Here is a 21,688-nt window from a genome sequence, read left to right as displayed (position 1 = left end):
CACCGTTTACACTTTGTTTATCACTTGACTCAAGCTCCTCCACAAATATGTTGTGCTGTTGTACAGTTCTTAGTTGAAAATCCCTTGCCTCGACAGTTGCAATTTGGTCTCGATAAAAGACAAAAAAATCTGCAAAATTTTTCAACATTGAAAGATTCATGAAAGCCTGCAAGGCTGTGGGCCCCAAGGTTGTCTGCACAGACACAAAAAACTGTTCCCTTTACAAATGTATCTAGAACCTCAACAAACACACCATCCCTTTCCAGAGACTGTATATCCTTGATCAGTGGATAAAGAAATGCATCATACCAAAACCGTTTAACATTAACACTCTATCCAAGAGCAGCCAGCTGAATTAATGGCAGGGAAGAGTGAAACTTTGCTGGTAAATTGAGCACAACCCAATAGACTGCAGTAATCTTATGAATTTTTATGGATGTCCCCAATGGGTTACATACTTCGAAATCATCAATGTACAGTCCTACAGAAATACTTGTCTCTTGCACACCAAAAAGTTTGTTTTCTTTGAAGTACACGCCGTCTTGAAAGGACCTGTATTGACCAGGTTTATCTACTTTAATTAACACTAACATGTCTAAAAAATCTGACAGTCCAAGTAAATTCTCTAGAACCTGAATGATTGAAACATACACAAATGTATTTTTATGTGTTGTGCTATACATATATTCAGTTGGTTCAATTACAGTGTGCTGTTTAAAATAGAGATTTCTCCTGTGATTAGTGGACAGCGCACCTTTTGCCTCAGTAGTCAAAATAAGTGGATTGGTTTGGAATATAGAATCATTAATTTCTTTAACAACACAATCATCTATTTGATGTGATGCCTCTACCTCAACAAAGTTATCTAATGGCTGGTCAACGATATGAGTGTCAATGGCACAGGTTTCATTTTCAGAATGCACTCTTAGACAAGTTCTAATGTCCTTTGCTTCTGTGTGAACTGAAGCAGAAAGAACTGTTTTAAGATTGTTAGTTTTAAACTCACACCGCAGGAAGGGGCAATGCACATTGTGTTGATTTTTTAAATGATGTCCCAGATGAGTGAAAAATGTGCGCTCAGTACAAGTTTCTTTAAATTCACATAACTCACAGAAAAAAGACGATGTCACCTGCCTTCTTACAGTCCTGCAATGTGATCTGGTAAGGTGGGATTTTAACTCGCCAGGTGTTTTGAAGGTACACACACAGTCACTGTAGATACAGGGCCAGTGAGATCCTCTTCTGTGTCGTAGTCTATGGTGCCTCAATAGATCTTCTTGACTTGAGCTCAGAAAACCGCAGAACCCACACTTCATAGGATAACTGCAATGAGAATTAAAAGGCAAATGAATGTATTTACTTTTAATGGATCTGTAAAACAAGTAATCCAGAACAACAAAGTGTTATAAATAGCACAATTATATTGTTGGTTTATTAAATTTAAGCAGTAAAAATGTACAATGCTTAATGTGTTTGTACTGCTGCTTAGTTCAAATACCAACCGTCTTTACCCAGCCTTTAATAAAGGTTGTAATGCTTTATTTTAGTTTATCTAGTTGAAAGAGCTATTTTTTTTATTTGAATGGTCATTTTGGAGTCTGTAATTAGTGGTGCTGAGAACTAGAAGGTGTTCCTAATATTTTCTTCATCCCATTTAATTTTGGGCTGCTTGTACAGCTCTGACAAACACTTCAGTTACAATCTATTAAATTCTTTGTATTGGGGTTAAAATATTTGATACGCCTCTGTACAACACATCACATAATATAGAGTCAAAAATGATCATTACAATAAATTAACACCTCTCTAAATCATATTCAACAAAAACTGAACCCTGATATCTGTGTGTACCTTATAAACAAGTGAGTAGATTATAGATATAAATGCACAACTCTGCATGTGAACATACCTACCTCAAGCAAACAATAGAGGGTTGTGGTTGGTAGAACCTTAGTAAACCTTTCCCGGTGGGACTGACCACAGAGCAGCATGCAGGACAACTGCAGCAGTTAGAAAAAAAGCATTTAGATAAACAAATTAGTTGTTTACATTTTGTGAGGAATATGCAGGGTCAACGTTGTAGATGTAAAAATGCACAAATGTATTGCACTGTGTGGGGACATGTGCAGGTATACAGTAGACTCAGTTGTCAGTTTATTATTAGGTACACCAAGGTTAAACTAATTCAGTGTCATACAACAGCTCTGAAATAAATCCATCCTTCATGAGTTTCTGAACTGAATCTCTGTTGTTCTTAGTTACTATACACTGAGAAGGGTTACACATATTTAATTTATCCTATACACATATATAAATATACGGTTAACAAAATATTAAGAACACCTTTCAGTATGAGCCAGGCCTAGTACAGTTAACTAGCACCATAAACGGGCTTCAAATACACCAATAAAATAAAAAAACGATTAAATAAACTGACCACCATACCTATCAAGGAAAGGTTTTAATGCAGAGCCATTGTATTACCTCGCATTACTTTTGTTTGTGTACCTAAAATACCTAAATTCTAAAGTGATTGTAACATAACCAGCAAATGCCTTGTGGCACACTTACATACACACTTAGGGCCCTATCTTGCACTCAGCGCAATTGCCTTTTTACACCGACGCATGTATCATTCCTATTTTGCACCCGACGCACAGCGGACTTTTCCCTCCACAGACGCACGTCGGTAAATTAGGGAATGTATTTGCGCTCCCGGGGGCGATTCAGCGAAGAGGAGGCGTGTTCCGGTTACTTTGTAAACGCGTTACTTTGTGCTATTCTGCAGTTTCAGAAAACAATTCCGCCACTGACCAGGAAAAACCTGGTCTAAAGTCAGTGGCGCTAGTCTAAAGTCAGTAGGCGTTATTCAGATGGTATTTTAGGGCGCGTGGCGCGCCATAATGTAAGCGTGGGCAACGCCGCGCATACACTTCTCTCATCTACAGCAGTTCCCATTTTTGAAAACCATACATAATTACAAGGAAAAATATTACTGAAAATGCGCTTCATGTGTTTGGATAGATCAGGAGGCACTTTACAGTACAGTCCTCAAAAAGTCGCAGCATTCTTTGTGGCTTGTTGTGTTTTACACATTTCCATGAATCATGGATGTGTTGATGACATAAATGAGGAAATATTAGAGGACTTAAGGAGACGTGATGTTGAACTACGACGGGATTGGACACTCCGGCGGAATCTGGTCCGGGAGTAATGCGCGATGCGCTCCTGGTGGAGCAGGTGGACGGAGATGGAGTGAGGGGAAGAGGAAGGGGCACAACAGGTGCAGGTGGTGCGTTTGGAGGCCCACGCTCCATTGCTGCAGCAATCCTCTCCAGACTTGAGGAGATGCGCCCGAGTGGCCGCAGCAACATCGCCACCTGGACAAGACGGGCATTTATTACTTTGCCGCATCTCGCATCGGCAGCTCCCGCTGGCGTGCGCCAGGCAAATCCGCCGTCATAATAGCAATCCGCCATGGAACAAGCGCCCTGCTCTTAAAGGGAATGTGAGATGACTTTAAGAGTGGTTTTGCGTTTCATACTTGCGTTTCAGATCGTTAAAATAGGGCCCTTAGACTGTATATACTATGCCAATGTATATGCTTTATCAATTGCTTTAGTGATTATTCATCCCGTTCTGCTTTTTGCTTGAGAAAGCAGCGGGGATACGGAGCCCGTGATTGGCACATCTGGGTAACGTTAAAGTAGTTGAATGTGCATGTTGGATGTTTCCATTCACATACCCTGCAACAGTGAAGCAACACCTACACCATACACAACTCTCTGTGTCTTTCCGTTGCTTTTTATAACGTTAAATGAACCTGCAGGCGGGTCTTACAGCTTCGCCAGTGTGACTGACTTGCACACGGATCCGCTTGCTGTGTTAACTGTTAACGTTACCTCACTTAACGTTACCTCCGACCAATTGCCCGCAGCCTCGTCCGCCAAGTTGACCGCATCTCTAGCCAGACCTTCAGACAGTAGGCTTGTTCGAGATGAACTGCGCCTCGCCTGTAAAGTAGACGAGAGCAGGCGGCAGCAGCGGGGGGTGGTGACAAAAATCCGCTCTCATGTCGGACAGTTTTCCAGTTGATTTCAGCAGCTTTCAGGCTCAAAAGGAAGTGACACAAACACTGTGGTCCGATTCCGATTTAAAGTGATGGTTCGGAGTAATTCACCCTAGGGTCCTTTGCACCATGACCTCGAGCCAAACACCCCCCCAGAAGCTTTTTTCACCTGGGTCTAACATTGGGAGAGTTAGCGTAGAGTAGCGTTATCAGCTGAATAGCTTAGCGCAGGGTCTAACGGACCCACGTATGTATCTCGTAAATTACCCCATTAATAATGCCCGAAATGATACCAAACGTCTACAAGTAGTACAAATAGGTTATGCTCTCATAAAACGATGGATTGGAAAGTTTGTAAGTACACCAGAAGTTTATAGTGTTTATAGTTGGTAATTGAATTTTAATAACGTTTAGCATGACTGGTCGCCAGGGCCCGGGAATTATCCAAGAGCATTAGCTAATAAAGCTCATGAAATAATTAGGAAAATCTTCCAAGCAGGGATATAACATTAGATTATCTAATATTATCGGACCGTTGGGAAACAGCAATACTGTTATAACGTTAAGGTCCAGACCCTGTGAGCGAGCAAGCGGTGTCTCACCTCCCCCACCCCCATGTGCCATGTAATGTTAGCTAAGGTTAGCAACAGCCTCATCTAACCAGCGGATATAACCAGCATGTTCAATACAGACACGGAATTTATCAAACCCACTAACATTAGCTAATTTTATGTTTTACGTTACCATGCTAACATTAACATTAGCTGACTAGCTAGCTAACTATAACGTTACTTAACGCTAGTTAGCAGGCAAGGTGCAGTGTAGCATCAATCACACAAAAACAAAATAATGTTACTCACCTTTATGACTTAATGGTTCTCGTAATACATCCATACAGTACATCCATGAACGGTAGAGGTTCTCATCTCGATGAAATCCAATATGTCTGAAATGTGGATGAAAACCCCTGCAGAACTGCCAAGGAAACCCTGTTTTAGCGTGGAGCATGTGCAGAGTACTTGACCTTGCCTCAACTTGAGTCCAACTACAATTTCAAAGTGGCGCCACCATACATTTTGCAATGAGACCAACTTATCACAATAAACGTAGTGAGTTGAAGTAACTACTTTAACTAAGTTTACAATGCCATTACGTATTTTTTGTTCTATTTAATTGAAAATCAAAGTAAGATGAGCAATTTCAAGTTCTCGTTTTTACAGTGAAGGAGCTGTCTCTGCTAACCAAGGGGGTAAGCTTCGCTTTAGAACTCGAGCCATCTATGGCGCCATTTTGTTGCTACAAAGCCATCACCTTCTGTTAGCATTCCGCTGACCGCCATTTTTTTTTAACATCACTTAACTGCGAATAACTTTACATCTGAAGCGTTTAAAGACCACCATCTATTTGTCCGTTGTTTAGTTCCAAAGAAACACGACAATGTATAAAAGGCTTCATTACCTTGTACCTCACGTTATGGCTCCGTAGCAGACGTTTTTGTAAAAATAGGCTAACGATTGTGTCACATAGTAGAGGAATTATCGTATAGTACAGAATAAGCTTGCAGACAGTTTCGACTTACATGAGCTGTTTAGGTTTAATTACTAATTTTAACTAGCATGTTAGTTAGCAATAATTAGCCTGTGCCCATGTTATCTCCTTACATATACCTACACTCTCCGTATCTGTAAGATTGGGAATGATTGAGATTTCTCTTAGCGCAGCCACCAGAAGACTTACAACTTTCAGACACGTTGCTCACGTCACATTCTCTCAGTTGGAGGCTGCGCAGTAAAGCTGGCCATCACCGGAAAAGTGCTTCTAATAGCCTTCACTGGTCTCCGTCCAGAGCAACGGGGTCTATTGATCCATTATATAATGTCTATGCTGCTAACAGCACTGGGGATAAAATGGCAGCCAGCGCAGGTATATTATAAACTTATAGTATCAAAAAAAATGCAAATTTTGTATTTTGTGAGAAGATGTTGCAGACAAACAGTGTGCAGAGTGTAAAAAAATGTAACAGTACATTGTTTTGTCGTTTGCTTGTTATGCTTTGACTGCAAGCAACTGCTTTTAAAATGTTGACATTGAGCATAATATCCATCTTTTGAATCATGGTTCCTTCAATGTGCTCAACATATTGGCAGTAAAACTGCACATAAACATTTAAACATTTGTGTTTGATGTTGATCTTTCAGAGGAAATCAAAGCAGAAGCTGACTATGTTAATGTACCAGCATGCACTGTGGATAAAGTGACAGCTCCTCCTGCAGGTTCATTATGAACACAATACATTTCACACATTTAAGAGATGTGATTTATGTATTTACAACTCTTTATTTAGTTGTTTGAAAATGATAGGTTGAAGATTGAAAGTGTGAATGTTTAAAAGCTCGAGAAGACTGCAGAGGAAAGGGTGTAGATTTGGATGATGATCTAGAGAAAAAGGTAATTAGAAAATAGTTGCATTTTTATGACAGCTTATGTGAAATTGAAAAGTATTTTCTGTTGATCTGAACACACTGAGTCAGTAGATCACAGCATCTCGTTTTTTTTTAAATGTCTGATAACTGTTTCTCTGTTGTCAGAACGTAATCATTAGTTACAGCTGGGACAGTTCAGGAACTGATGGATACTGGATTGGGCTGAGAGCTGTTGGTGGGAGATGGCGGTGGATTGATGGAAGTGATCTGACAAAAAGGTAAAAAAAAAAAATCCTACTTTCAATCATAAACTCTATCAGCCTTGATCTAAACAAAATGTTCGTCCCTCAGCTCCTTGACACCCCCTCCTACGACCGTCACTGTGTAGCGTCTGTCCCAGATGAAGGATGGAAAACAGTGAGCTGTACTGAGAGAGAAAAAATGGATCTGCAAAATGAAGGCTGTATCTGTTCAAACACTGCAGTCAGACTCCAGAGAAGAGTACTGGATACTCTGCATGTTAATTTCAACCGGCCTTCTAAATATAAAATGTGTGTTTATGCTCTGTGTGTGTTTTTCTGTACATCTTTGTTAGAGATACAGAGATTATGTGTTTTATATCAAAGTGATAAAAGGGAACAACCTCCTCAAAGTTTCCTGTTTCTTCCTGTCGTGTTACGTTTTGGCCAGCAGGGGGCGCTGCATCACTTGTTCCCAACAGAATGTTCCCAGAGTAGTTTTTTATTGGGCATTTGTATCCTGATGCAAAGAATATTAATATGTAGTCGTGACAGGTGAGCATAAGCTATCCATCTATCAGGAAGCAAATGCATGATTCAGTCCATTACATTGAATAAAAAATGCTGTCGCACTTGTCATTGTTTTTTCTTACATATTCATTATAAATATCAGTCAGGTCAGAAAGAACAATCAGAATCCAAATTGACTTCATTGTAATTGCGCAACATTAAAAGTGCTACTCTATGCTGCAAACATAAAACACACACTGAGAACACAGAGCAGAGAATGTGAAGATGGTAAAATGATTCAAACTACAGCTAGAACATAATTCAGGAAGTTGTAACATGATTGGACAGCATGAGACAGAAGCAGATCTGGCCTCAGTTTATGTTTGTGTGTTATTCACTTCATCTGAAGCTCAAAAATCCGCTACACATGATCGACATCAGTCAGAGTTATTGTTAATGGTCCAATGTGGGGGAATTTCTCCCATCTAGCGTTGAGATCATATATCGCAATCAACTCTCTCGTGCCACGCAATTAAAAATACATATCATTTCTGATGACGCCGGTCTCTTACTCTTTTCAATATCATTTTTCTTTTTCTGGGTGAAGAAGAAGACTCCTGTTCCTGAAATTTGGGTTTGGAATAAGTGTGGTCCTCCATGTTTCCTTCTTCAAACTTGACGGAGCCGGGAAGCTACGATACCCATTAGCAGCATTAGCAGCACCTGTGAGTTTATCATGTGACAGCGAAAACGCGAAAGGCGGAGCAGTATGTCCTGTATGTCCCTTACCAGCTAACGTATTTCAAGATGGCGCATGAATATGGAGCGTCTACCCCAGGTCATGCAAATGCAAATGTAATTTCAAGCCAATAGGAATACTTGGAATTGATGGTGGTGGTAAATATTCATGAAAAAGGACAAGTTTGGGAACGGGCAACCCAGATTTTGATAATGAACAACTAAACACGTTACACACTGGAGCTTTAACAGTGTTATTAGGGAAGTGTCATTCCGTGTGCTTTTCTAAGAGGAATTGAAGGTTTTCCTTGTTTTGTCTCGAAATGACAATGTGTTATAAGAGACTGTTCATTGCTGCATGTTTTGCGTTTCCATGATTAGATCTCTCTGATATGTGAAGTATGTGTTGGAGAGCGACAGACAGGAAGCCAACAACATGAGCAATGACAAATGTTTCCTTTCATAATTAATGAATTATTAAATCAATAAATACAAGCACTCCAACACTACATCACATAACAGAAAGATATTATTTATCCTGTATTTCCTCGCTATTTGTTCATTAGATTAGTAGTTCCTAAAGTTTCAAGAACCCCTAAACTGACATAAACAAGACCACAGACCCCATTTTTAAGAAATTGTCCCAGGGCCCATGTGATAGGATTTCTGCTTTTATATGTTTTATTACAGAAAGTGTATGAAACCCATTGTCACAGTTAGCAAAAGATGGACCCACATACAGTAGACCAGTGGGCAGGTGGATTGGACAAAAAGCGAGCTTTACTGTAATAACAAAGCTGGATCCAAAAACAGACAGGCAACAAAAGCAAATCCAGAAAGATAAAAAACTGGAGGAAACTACAAACTACTGTAGGAGTACACAGCCAAGAACGAACGGAGACAATCCGACACTGAACAAGAGAACACCAAGACGAATACACATGATGCCCAACGAGGTGTCCATTGTCAGGAATTAATGGACGACAGGAGTCAGACGGTTGCCTCCGCAGAAGCCCATTCATTTCTGACAATGGACACCTCAAAGGGCATTAACCCGCTTGGAAGTGGATTGATGGAAGTGATCTGACTGTAAGGTAAGAGACACATTCCTAAACACTCTGAATCATAAAATCTATCAGCCTTGATCTAAACATCATGTTCTTCCCTCAGCTACTGGAAACCACAACCTCCTCCTCCTGCTACTGACGGTCAGTGTGTAATGTCTGTCCAGAAAGCAGAATGGAGATCAGTGAGCTGTGCTGGGAAACAAAGATGGATCTGCTCAACATGGCTCTCTTACCCCAATGTTCCGGCTACGTGCGATTTAGTTCCGTCCTCCACAACGTGTCATACCACACCGGGAGTTTCTCAGAAGAGGAGCGTCTTGCTGCCCGACTCAGATTATATTGTGTCCACTTTGTACTTTACAGAACAATCAAGTGTTTCTTAAGGTAGAATCTACCTTCCACTCCAGTCTTCCTTTTTCTGGCATTGTCTTTATAAAAAAGATTTGTGATGGTTATTATGTTTTCTACCACCCCCAAGTGGAATCTCTCGTCGGGGGGGATTACCTAGCATTGACTTGAATGGCTGTGATTGCTCGTGGGGCACGCGGTGCATCCAGAATGCAGCACAGAGATGCCCAGTGGAAATAGGGGTTAGACCTGAATGAGAGTGACCTGTGTCTCTGACCTGAGGGTAGAAGACTGTGCAGTGTGGGGTGTCTGAGGCTATTTGTATTCCTTTTAGTTTAGTCCTTCTGTTGTGTGTGTGTGTTTTTTGTACTGCTCATTGATATGATTTTGTTTAGTGGGTTACAATGGATGTTTGATAGTGACCCAGAACAGGCTGATATATTCAGTGTGTTCGCTGCTTTTAGAGTTTACATGTTCCCTCATGTTCACATGGGTTTCCTCCCACAGTCCAAACACGGGCAGGTCAGGTTAATGTGTTTGTGTGTTGAATCTGTTTCTTTCTGCCTTTCACGCATTGCATGCTGGGATATGCTCCTGTAAACAGACATAAGCAGGTACAGAGGAGGAGAGATGGATGTTTGTTCTCAGTGTGATGAACAATGAACTTGAAAAGTAGAATTTTAAGTTTGTGAAATGGGTCTTCAATCTCAGCAGATAGAATTTATTGAATATATTTGATTATGATAAAAGTGACTGTCTGTTGATCAAAGGTTGGCGGCAGCAGCGTAGGAAGATGCTGCAGACACACAGTGTGGGTTTAAACCATAAAAGGAGAAGACTTGAGGCATTAGCTGCTAACCAAACAACAACTCTTTCATAGCTTCAAAGCAGAACTAAAAACCACACACTTTCCTGAGAAATTGAAATTAGTACACTGTAAACTTTACCATTTCCCTATCAGCCTTCACACAGGCTCTGTAGTTTTAAAAAGATAAATGTTTCTTATATGCTGGTGAGATACTGTAAGCATCTCATCTTTTGTGTAGTTTTAATATTATTTATCATAATACATGATGCTTTAAAGGGGTGATAGAATGATTATATAGGGTATTTCACACTGTTCCTTATGGTCTCCTAATGGGGTATGTAACATTGGTTGGGCTGAAAATGGCCTGGTTGATATTTTACTGGCCCTTATGTATCCCTGTGTTTTGGCCCTATTTTTAACAAGAGCTTTTCTTCCAAATATGGTATGGTCATGAATATTTAGATGAGCTGCGCGCTGATTGGTTGAGCGACTTGCCATACGCAGACATTAGAGACGCGCGCTGATTGGTTGAGCGAATCCCCAATACACATACATTAGAGAAGCGACAGAATCTCATATTCCAGACACTGCAATGTTTCATTACCAAATTCACTTCTGAGACTTTTTAAGCGAGAAATCAACTATATAAAGCTGAAATATGGGCCGTTTACAAAAATTGATGGCTAATTGCAAATTTGGTAAGACGTGTCGGACTTTAGGAGCTCCACACAGTCTGACGAGAAAGCGGCAGCCTGCTGGGCTCCATACCCAGCGCAAAGTCACCCTTTGTGGATACTGCACTACGGGGCTCCGCGGCCAGCTGCCGGCATAACTTATATATTTACGGTTTGAATTTCGTCACGCCACTTATATAACATCATTCCCCAATGTCTTATAAAGCTAACCGTTGTGTCCGATTTGATTTTAAGGCATTTTTACGGACGCGGTAGGCCTTTTCGAAGCGAGCAGCTGCTGCTATATGTCCCATTCATTACAATGGGGAAATACCGCAGCTAGCTAGCTACACTGTCGCCATAACTAAATTATATTTACAGTTTGAATTTCGTCACGCCACTTATACAACATCATTCCCCAATGTCTTATAAAGCTAACCGTTGTGTCCGATTTGATTTTAAGGCATTTTTATGAACGCAAGGCGTCTTTGTAGGTGGAGCAGCTGCTTGCTATATGTCCCATTCATTACAATGGGGAAATACCGCAGTTAGCTAGCTACACTTTCGTCATAACTAAATTATATTTACAGTTTTAATTATGTCACGCCACTTATATAACATCATTCCCCAATGTCTTATAAAGCTAACCGTTGTGTCCGATTTGATTTTAAGGCATTTTTATGAACGCAAGGCGTCTTTGTAGGACGAGCAGCTGCTTGCTATATGTCCCATTCATTACAATGGGGAAATACCGCAGCTAGCTAGCTACACTTTCGTCATAACTAAATTATATTTACAGTTTGAATTTCGTCACGCCACTTATACAACATCATTCCCCAATGTCTTATAAAGCTAACAGTTGTGTCCGATTTGATTTTAAGGCATTTTTATGAACGCAAAAGGGCGTCTTTGTAGGTGGAGCAGCTGCTTGCTATATGTCCCATTCATTACAATGGGGAAATATCGCAGCTTGTTCACTTCTCGCATAACTAAAGTATATTTACAGTTTGAATTTCGCCACGGCATGAATATTATAGGTTCCTCAAGGTCTTACAAAGCTTAGCTAACACTTGTCCGGATTTGGGATTTCAATTGAATGTATTTTTGTGAATGTCAGAGTTAGGAGGAGGCTAGCTAGCTCTCATCGATGGACTCCATCTCACCGGCGCTGCTCTATCAATGAGACTCACGGACAAGAGGCGTTTATTTCCCGATTGTTTGTTTAAATAACTCAACACACATACCCATTATAAGATTAACTGGAACCTGCGGGCTGCGGTAAAAGATTGCGGCCGTAACAAGCTCGCTGACACTGCGGGTCAGGGCGCGACGTAGCCAACCCAGGCAGCACCAACACCGGCACTAAACTCCGACACACAGTCGGAGAAAATTTGCAAATAGCCATCCATTTTCGTAAAGCAGCCCATATTTGAGCTTTATATGGTTGATTTCTCGCATAAAAAAGTTTCAGAAGTGAATTTTGTAATGGAATAACAGAGATCTGCGTGACCTAGCTAGATTCAGAAAACCACCTGATCTCAGGTCAGTTGTGTAGCCTATGTAAATATTGGGGCGTGACTGTTCTCTTAAGGTTCCGGATTTTGAGACGCTTGCGTAAGCAACTCAGCTTTGTTGGGATTCGCCCGTTTTCAGCGGCAGTTTCAAAATATGAGATTTTCATAGTAAAGGGGTGTCAGTTGGACTTTGAGCTTCTATGTATGTCCTATTTACCCACCGAACTGTCGTTATTCAACTATGACAGGGTAAAATCGGTTTTGCATTCTATCACCCCTTTAAAAGCATGACAATACACTGGCAGCAGTGAGCTGTGATGAAAAAAACAATGGATCTGCAAAAAGAAGGCTTTATGTGTTTAAACACTGCAGTCAGACTTTGTATGATAATATCAAGTGGCTCTCAAACTATGAAGACTTTCAAAGCTGTTGGTGTGTGTCTGAAAAATACTTGGATTAAAAGTATAAGTGCAATTAGATATTGGATTGATTTTTCTCTTTCTATTGTAAATGTCAGTTTATGTAACATGTTTAATCAAAGATGAGACAGAAGCAGATCTGGCCTCAGTGTGTTTGCTGCTTTTAGAGTTTACATGTTCCCTCTGCCTTTCATGCAGTGCATTCTGGGATACGCTCCTGTAAACTGACATGAGTACAGTACAGATGTAAGTTATAAATAACAGATAGAAGGCTGGTTTTGTTAACAGAGCATGTTAAGTACTAAAGAAAACACTGTATATGGTTTGGAAGATCATATTCAGCCAGTCATGATTGCAAATACCTTTCTCAACCAAAAACAGAAGTTGTTCTTATCAGACTTACAGATGCCTTATGTATTAATTTCAGCAGTACTTCTCTGTCTGCAAGTCAGACAGAACCCAACAGAGCGACTGTAACCATGGCGGAGGAGGAGGTTAACTACGCTTCGGTTGTATTCAAAAGTAAAAATCGTCCTCAAACCCAAGGTAGACCTGTACTGTGACATTAAACCTACTGTCAGGAGTCTGGGAGTGGTTTTGGATTCCACTTTAAAGCTAGATAAACACATAAACACAGTGGTGAAATCAAGCTTTTATCATTTGAAGCTGTTATCCAGAGTTAAGCATTTTCTATCACCAATAGAGCTTGAAAAAGTTATCCACGCTTTCGTTCTATCCCGTTTGGATTATTGTAATTCTTTATATGCAGGACTGCCCCAGTTCTCTATTACAAGGCTTCAAATGGTCCAAAATGCAGCCGCCAGATTCCTGACTGGGGTTCGCAAACATGAACATATCACTCCCATTTTATTGTCTCTTAACTGGCTGCCGGTGCGCTACAGAGTTGATATGAAAATAATGCTGTTTGTCTTTAAATCTTTAAATGGTCTTGCACCAGCTTATTTATCTGAACTGTTAGATCTGAATGTACCTGGTAGGTGTCTACGGTCCTCGAGCAACTATAATCTGTCCCAGCCACGCTCGCGACTAAAGTCAAGAGGGGACCGTGCTTTCGCTGTTGTTGGTCCTAAGCTGTGGAATAGCCTCCCCGTCTCCTTGAGATCACTGTCCTCCTTATATGAGTTTAAACTCAAACTAAAGTTTTATCTCTTGGAGCGTGCATTTCTTTAAATTCTTATTTTTTATTTATGTCTTTCTGTTGTCTGACGGATGTTTTATTCCATTTTCTTATCTGACTCTTGTTATGTGAAGCACAGTGGTCAACTTCTGTTGTGTTTACTTGTGCTATATAAATAAAATGAAATGAAATGAAATGAAGTTTAGTATTTTTAGTATATTTTTTTTAGTATATCAATAATAGATATCTTGAAACTTATGCTGTTGCTATGGATCAGATACTGTATCTTTGTTCATGTGATCATATGCAATGTTGATTTCTTGTACTGGTATTTTCTTCACTAATACTGGATAGAAAATACAGTTCTCATCAGAATAGTACATCCAAATAGCTGCATAATTTTGGTGGCATGTGTCGAATAGAGTCTAACTATTTAGGATCTGATATGGAATTATATTTGAAAAATAGTGTCTAACAATGTATTAACATCAATTTATTTCTGCTTAGAGCATATTTCGGTATAATAGTGTCTTAAGCATATTTTTGGTCCAATAGTCCTACGGCATTATATGTGGTTTCTAATAAGGCAATAATTTAAGTATATGGTGTAGGATTCTCGTAGGGTACAGATTTGATCATTGGCAAATTATCAAATATGTTTTATCAATATTAATAAAGTTATGAATATGGTTATTAATAACTTTATCAAATCGACAAACAATCAAAACGGGGCACCACCCTGCTAGTCAGGGACCAATAATCAAACTGTGGAACAGTCTCATTTCTGTGTAAATCCTTTCAAAAGGAAATAAAGGAAGGGGTGAATCCAAGCACGGACCTGATCGACCAGCAATTATTACAACAAGTACACAAATAATCACAAGCAACTGCTAATTAAGTATAATAAGATTTATTAACTTCACAATTATCAGTAGCTAAACAATAATCCTTCAATAATAAACTCATATACCTTTTTATAATATCACAACCAAAAAACAAAGCAAAAACAAAGCAGCATGTGTCATGGACAAGTCTGTGTCTGTGTGTGTGTGTGTGTGTGAGAGAGAGTGAGTGACAAAGGAGGGGGCGGTGTCGGAGTGTAGTTCTAAACACCAAAAACAACTCCAAAGATGGCTACTCCTGTGAGCTGCACAAAACTATTTAGCCCCAAGAGGGCGGTAGTGGTGCTGCGTGCGCGGAGAGGGCTGAAGAAGCCGGGGGGGTTGCTAGGCAACGGGCACGCTTAGCCGATCTGGTAGCTAGTCCCTGTTTTAGCTCTGTACGAACGTAGGGAGATCCCACGTGTGAAGCTACAGCGTTAGCTTGGTAATTGCGCGGCTAGCCTGTGTCGTGTGTGTGTGCGTGTGTGTGTGTGTGTTAGTAAAGGACAAAAGAGAAGGAGAGTAAAGAAAAGAGGCACTTCTGATCCTAAGATATTGATAATGACCTAGTTCCCCTCAGCCACTGTCCTACAGACTGAGACTTTTGGTTTTGCTGAGGGAAACGTCACTATAACCACTCCAGTAGCTAGCAGCTGATTTTCGCGATTCTATCGCAGACAGTAACTAAATTCCATGAAAGGAATGAATTAGCAGGTAGCGATTACAGTTATACCCAGCTACTTCACACAACCAGAATCAAACGATATAATGATCAGTTATATATTCACAGACAGATTAATAATCACATATGGACCAGTACATGATTAAATCAGATCACATTAATGGCAACAAGTGGTAGCGAACCCTTTTGCTCATTAGTAACAAAACAAAACGCACTAGTTCTAATATTCTGCCCAGAACTGTGTAAAAGCCTCCTTACTGTGCGTTGTCTGTCAGTTAAGTCTCTTGGCCAGAGCTTAACAATCCGTTTCGTCCGGAGCAAAAGAGCGAAAAACGGATTCCAGGTCGACCAAACAAGAAAAAGAACAGTCCTTTTCTTAAATCCAGGCTGATTAAGCCCGCTGCAGATGAAGGAATACTTCGACAAAGTATTTCCTCGGATCCCCTTTGTATATCAGGCCAATATACTTTGTACCAGCTCGAAACTCGGCCAGCGAGGTGATGCTAGTTTGCTAGTTCGGACTAGTGCCTCCTTTCAGCAACCGGGGTTACCGTGGAAAAGCGAAGAAAAACACACTGCCGAACCTTTTATCCTTCCTCCGCCTCCTAGTGACGGGTGGTGCATTCAAGGGCCGACAGCCAATGGGAGAACTGCAACCTGGTCAAAGGTGTGAAGCAGTTCTTTGTCTCACCGCCAGTCTGCCTTGTCCCACACGTGTTAAATGCACATTCTCCATCTTGAGATTCTGCTTCCAAGTAGCAGCCTCTAGGAGTTTGGTGCAACTGGCTTTGGAATTTACATGTAAGCCAAGATCCTTTGTCTCGCAGTCAATTCAAGTTGAGCCAAATCGCTGTTTAACCAACCCTTGGTCCCCAACAATGGTCTGTAATTAGGGTATAACTGTGTTTGTTTACTATCTAATGAAGAACATATTGGGTGGTGATGGCGCATGGGTGGTGATGGCACATTGGATATGACAGATTCCTTTGGTGTGGGAGATCTGGGTTCAATTAATATTGCGTTACATCAACCATTGTGTCCTTGAGCAAGACACATATACATATATGACATATAGCACATATAGCAATTGTAAGTCGCTTTGGATAAAAGCATCAGCTAAATGACATGTAATGTAATATTTTTAGTTTTTGTCTAATTTGCTATAATGTATGTCTTATGAAATAAACCAAGTAAACACATTCAATTCAAATCATGCACAATGTTCAACTGTTAAGATTTACTCTGTCCTCAAACTTGAATCCTGCCAACAACACTTCCACTGCAGTGGCTCATTTCCATTTAATTTCAATGTAGTTTAACTGCAGTTATTGTGTTTGCTTCGCGACTTTTGGACCCATCGTTTTTTTTTGTTTAAGCTTGATCTCGTTAGCAACAGCTAGAGCTTTCTAAAGATTCCTTCGGTGTCTTTGTAGCCCTTCCAGAAGTTTAGAAATCCGGCTGGGAAGACAGTGACTTTTTCGGAGATTTTGCACAATAATTCCAGAGTGATAAATCCATAATTGAACAGTTATTTACTTTATTTCGTCATCTTAGCTGGGTGCTATCTTGGATAATGATGTCTTGACTGATAGCTGGCTCGACCAACAACATTAAGTCATTTGGGGGATCGAGTTTGCTCAGCCAATAGAGAGGCCTTACAGGAGGGCCTTATTTAAAGAGGATCATCGGTCAATGGTGTTTTAAGCCGCCAACGTTTCCTTCCAGGCAGCGTTGCGACCGTTGACTTCAAGGCACCTAACCCTAACCTTAACCTTAACCATAACCATAACCATAACCATAACCATTGCCTAATCATAGTTCCTTCAAGGCAGTGCTGCCTGGAAGGAGACATTGGGGGCTTAAAACACTGATAAACAGGATCAGCAGAGGCAGATAGATAAAGAGAGGATTTTAAAGTGTTTTAAGTATTTCCCCTTAAAAGGCAGAGTTTCCCTTTTTGTCTGGGATCCGCTAAGTGTGAGACAATTTCAACATCTGTGGTTTTAGTTGACAGTTCCCTGTGTAAAAAAAATGTATTACTTATGAAACACTACATTATAAGACAAAGCAAGGAGCCCCTAAAGTCTCAAATAATCTTAATCAGCTGAGTTCTGAAAATGATATGGTGGCTGTGTGCAACATTATTATCACATAAGAAGAAGAGATGCATTTTACCCGATTAAACTACTTTATAATTTCAATCTGTAGTCCCTGGGCAGGTCGACACAAACACTAATGCAGCTAATACAATTAATAATACAAGTTTGAAATACAATAAATACTAAAATCCAATACATAGATACACATATACATACAAATATTAACAATTACACCGAACAGTATGCATTATTTCTAAGATAACTAACTTGTTCCCATAAATTATTATCTTGTGCTTACAAGATGAAAAATATTACTTACGGCGCTTTAGGGGCCTCCATATAAAAGTGATCCTCAACAGGAGGGATTTTTTTGTTACTTTGACATGAACAAATAAACCTTTAAAGTCTTAATTTCACCACTATGCAGTAATTAACTATGAGATTGTGTTCTTCAACCTTTTAGCTAGAAAGAAGGAGGAAACTGTGGACAATGAAGTGAAGGTGGAAAGCGAAACAAACGAACCAACCACTGACACAAACGGTAAGTTGTTAATGTGAAATATTTTATAATAATTTTACTACTATTACTTACTTGGCAATGAATCCTTTTCTGATTCACAGCAGGAGTTTTGCTCGACGTGAAAGCAAACAACAGACGTCTCCAGTATCAGCAGCTGGCCTGTTGTTTGGGGATTCTTTGTGTCATTCTGCTGTTGGGCATCATAGCAGTCGTCGTCCTCTACTACCGTAAGTATACTGAACAGGCAGTCCATGCATGAACTCACACTTAGACATGAGACAAACCTTAAAGAATAACAGTATTAGTTATCATCTGTAACCAATGTTTGATATCAGTCATGTATTTGCCACATTCAGAATGAGACAGAAGCCCCAATGAGAAAACACATGCATTGTATGCATAAAGGGAATAAAAAATTAAGGTAGCTTTCACACCTACCTCGTTTGATCGTGTGTGTGCCATGAGCCACACTGTAGCACTGGGTGACTTGTTCCTTCATAACAATAAAGATGGCCACTGGAGCTTTTGAATCAATCCTGCATCACCGTCCACACCACATACAGCGGTTGGTTTGAGTCTTTTCAAGGGATTTGCTGGAATATCAGCAAATCTGTCTGACACCAGACCCTTCTCAGTTGTAACTGAGAGTGGGTCTGGGAAAGGTTCATTGACAGTTCATTTCCAAAGGGGCGTCACCAAGGGACAACAACAATCTGACACAAAACTATACTGTCTTAGATAGGAAGATCACAGACCTGGAGACACAGAGGAACAACTTAACAGAACAAATACAAAACATGGAGACAAACTGGAACAAACTCAACGTCAGTCGAGCTCATTGGAGCATTGATGCCTACTGCCCCAAAGGAAATAACGGTATGTTCAGATCCCATCAATTAGGTTGAAAAATAATCATAATAATCAATAATAATATTAATATAATTTTGCAGTAATGTTGTTTATTGGTTGGTCTCTGTTGTTTCAGTGAGAGTGTGTAAAGCTTGTCAGAATGGCTGGTTACCCAAAGAGTCCAAGGCGACCAACTGCTATGTGTATCATGATGCTGTTCCTGCTGATCAGAAAACCTGGGAAGAAGCTCGAGAAAACTGCAGAGGAAAGAGTTCAGATTTGGTTGTTGTACATAGTCCAGAGGAACAGGTAATGAGATATCTGTGGACATTTTTATGAAGCAATTATATATATTAAATATTTCTGTTTCTGTTTACTGTATTTTCCATGGATGGTTTATGTTTAGTTTTCCTGTTTGTATTGTGTATTCCTGTTCTTTGATGATTATTTCTGTTTCCTGTTTTATTTTGACAGCCTGGTTTTCTGTCTTGTCTTGTCTAGTTTTACTTCCTGTGTTTTCCCACCTGTCTGATTGTCCTGCCCCACCCTGATGTGTTTCACCTGTTGTATCACCTGTTCCTTGTTTGATCATCACCTCTTGTATTTAGCCTCTGTGTTCCCTTTGTCTCTTGTCAGATAGTTTTGTGTTTTTTGTCCTGTCTGTGCCCTGTCAGTGTGTCTCAGCCATGTGCCTTTGTTTGGAATCTTCCCTGTATTCTCTTGTTCCTGTGAGTTTTTCCTTGTGTTTTTTCCAGTCTCTGTGCTGCTGTTTTGGTTCTCAATAAATCCTCAACGCCAACTTTCTCCTGCCTGCCTGTCTCTCTCTGCATTAATGTCCTGTTATTCCCTGCCACGTAACAATCACAGCGTGTTTATTTAAGTACAGTATCTGATAACTGTTTCTCTCTTCTCAGAAAGCACTCAATGAATACAGCGTGGATAGTTCAGAAACTGTTGGATACTGGTTTGGCCTGAGAGCTGAAGGTGGGAGATGGAAGTGGATTGATGGAAGTGATCTGACTGTAAGGTAAGAGACACATTCCTAAACACTTTGAATCATAAAATCTATCAGCCTTTGTAAGATTTCACTAAATGACGTGTTCTTTCTGAGGACGAAGGAGAGGCTGACGTCGAATTGAAAGATTAAGCAAGATGGTTTAATAAAACAACACAGAAACGACAGTCAAACACAATAAAACCTAAAACATGAAAACACTGCCAGCAGCAGACTGCAAACATGCTTCCCCTTGTCGGGACACAGATTGCAGCCATGCGACATGACAAAACAATACACTGCAGCTGACAGCGGACCACAGAACCTGTTCCCTTGTCGGGACCCAGGATTGTGGCCTCGAATCCTTCTCTTGCTCCCAAATTTATTCCTATTTTCATAACCTGACTGCAGCATACAATTATTTAAAACATAATACATAAGCATAGTTTTATCTTTTTACAACCTAACACCTTGATCTAAACATCATGTTCTTCCCTCAGCTGCTGTACACCACAACCTCCTCCTGCCACTGATGGTCAGTGTGTAATGTCTGTCCAGACCAATAAATGGATATCAGTGAGCTGTACTGAGAAACAAAGATGGATCTGCATAATGAAAGCTTTATCTGTTTAAACACTGCAGTCAGACTCTGCATGATAATATCAACTGGCTTATAAATATCAAACTGTAAACACATCTACTACACAATTTAAATGTTTTGGGTCTTTCTTTTTTTTAAATAAAAAGGAAGAGTGGTTTTCTTTTTATAGAAAGAGAAATATTTATAGTGAATTATTTTGAAAAGCTGTTGGTGTATCTCATTTAATAAAAAAAAAACAGACACTTAGATTTGAATACGTTTAGATATTTGATTATATAGGTATGCTAATGTAAGTCTGTGGAACATACAGTGACTAGACTGAAGGGGCACTGTTATCATTGATACCTGTTGAATGGGCTTTTGTTCTGCTTTGTTAGAGATGTGATGCTCATAATTAGTATATCAGCAGATTGATGACAGGGACAGACAGACTGCTCAGTTTCCTGTTTCCTATGTATCATGGAACATATATTGTTGCTACTCATTGGTAAAAATGGGGGCACTGCATCACTTGTTCTCAACAGAATGTCCTCAGAGCTTTTTGCTTCAGCATGTTAGGAATATTAACATGTAAAATGTTTTCTATTTATCTATCTAGTAGCAAATTTATGTTACATTGAATTAAAAATGCTGCAACACATTGTCTTTTTCTTACATAATGCTGATTGAAAATATTTTCACCAATGTAGAACGAACATGATTCAGGAAGTTGCAGCCTATTGAACAGGATGTGTGAGACAAGCAGATTGAAAGAAAAAATGACAATCACAACCATAAGCTGAATAAAATAGGGCACAACCTCAAATCAGACCATCACAGTGGAGCAGAGGTTTTTTAACCCTTGTGTTGTCTTCCTGTCGACCATGAACTTTTTTTGGCACTTTTTTAAACGTTTTTTTCATTAAGGGTCAATAAACCTAACTTACATGACATTATACCAAATGTTTGAGTTAAAAAAGCAGACATTATAAATAATTTTTACTATTACTTAAGCTCAGAGGATATTGTGGTGGATCACAGTCTGTCAAAGTTTAGTGAGGATACGGTTTTGAAACCATTTAAACATATTTTTAAATGTTATGAAATTGAATAAAACACCAAAAAATAATCATTTT

General features: G+C 39.8%; 2 long non-coding RNA genes across 2 annotated transcripts; one reads left to right on the top strand and one right to left on the bottom strand.

Moving 5' to 3' along the window:
• Positions 1-1,154: 1,154 nt before the first annotated feature.
• On the bottom strand, positions 1,155-4,977 carry LOC120561762. The gene is made up of 3 exons (XR_005639645.1): positions 4,930-4,977; positions 1,914-2,000; positions 1,155-1,323 (listed from the first exon to the last, which is right to left on the bottom strand). It is a non-coding gene; the product is annotated as an uncharacterized LOC120561762 (long non-coding RNA).
• Positions 4,978-19,605: 14,628 nt separating this feature from the next.
• Positions 19,606-21,500, top strand: LOC120561757. Its single transcript, XR_005639640.1, has 3 exons — positions 19,606-19,706; positions 19,893-20,005; positions 20,473-21,500. It is a non-coding gene; the product is annotated as an uncharacterized LOC120561757 (long non-coding RNA).
• The last annotated feature ends 188 nt before the right edge of the window (positions 21,501-21,688 follow it).

The sequence above is a fragment of the Perca fluviatilis genome, chromosome 7 (assembly GCF_010015445.1).
Source record: "Perca fluviatilis chromosome 7, GENO_Pfluv_1.0, whole genome shotgun sequence".
NCBI classification, from domain to species: domain Eukaryota; kingdom Metazoa; phylum Chordata; class Actinopteri; order Perciformes; family Percidae; genus Perca; species Perca fluviatilis.
Note: the sequence above shows the minus strand (reverse complement) of the source record. Positions and strands in the feature narration are given on the sequence as shown.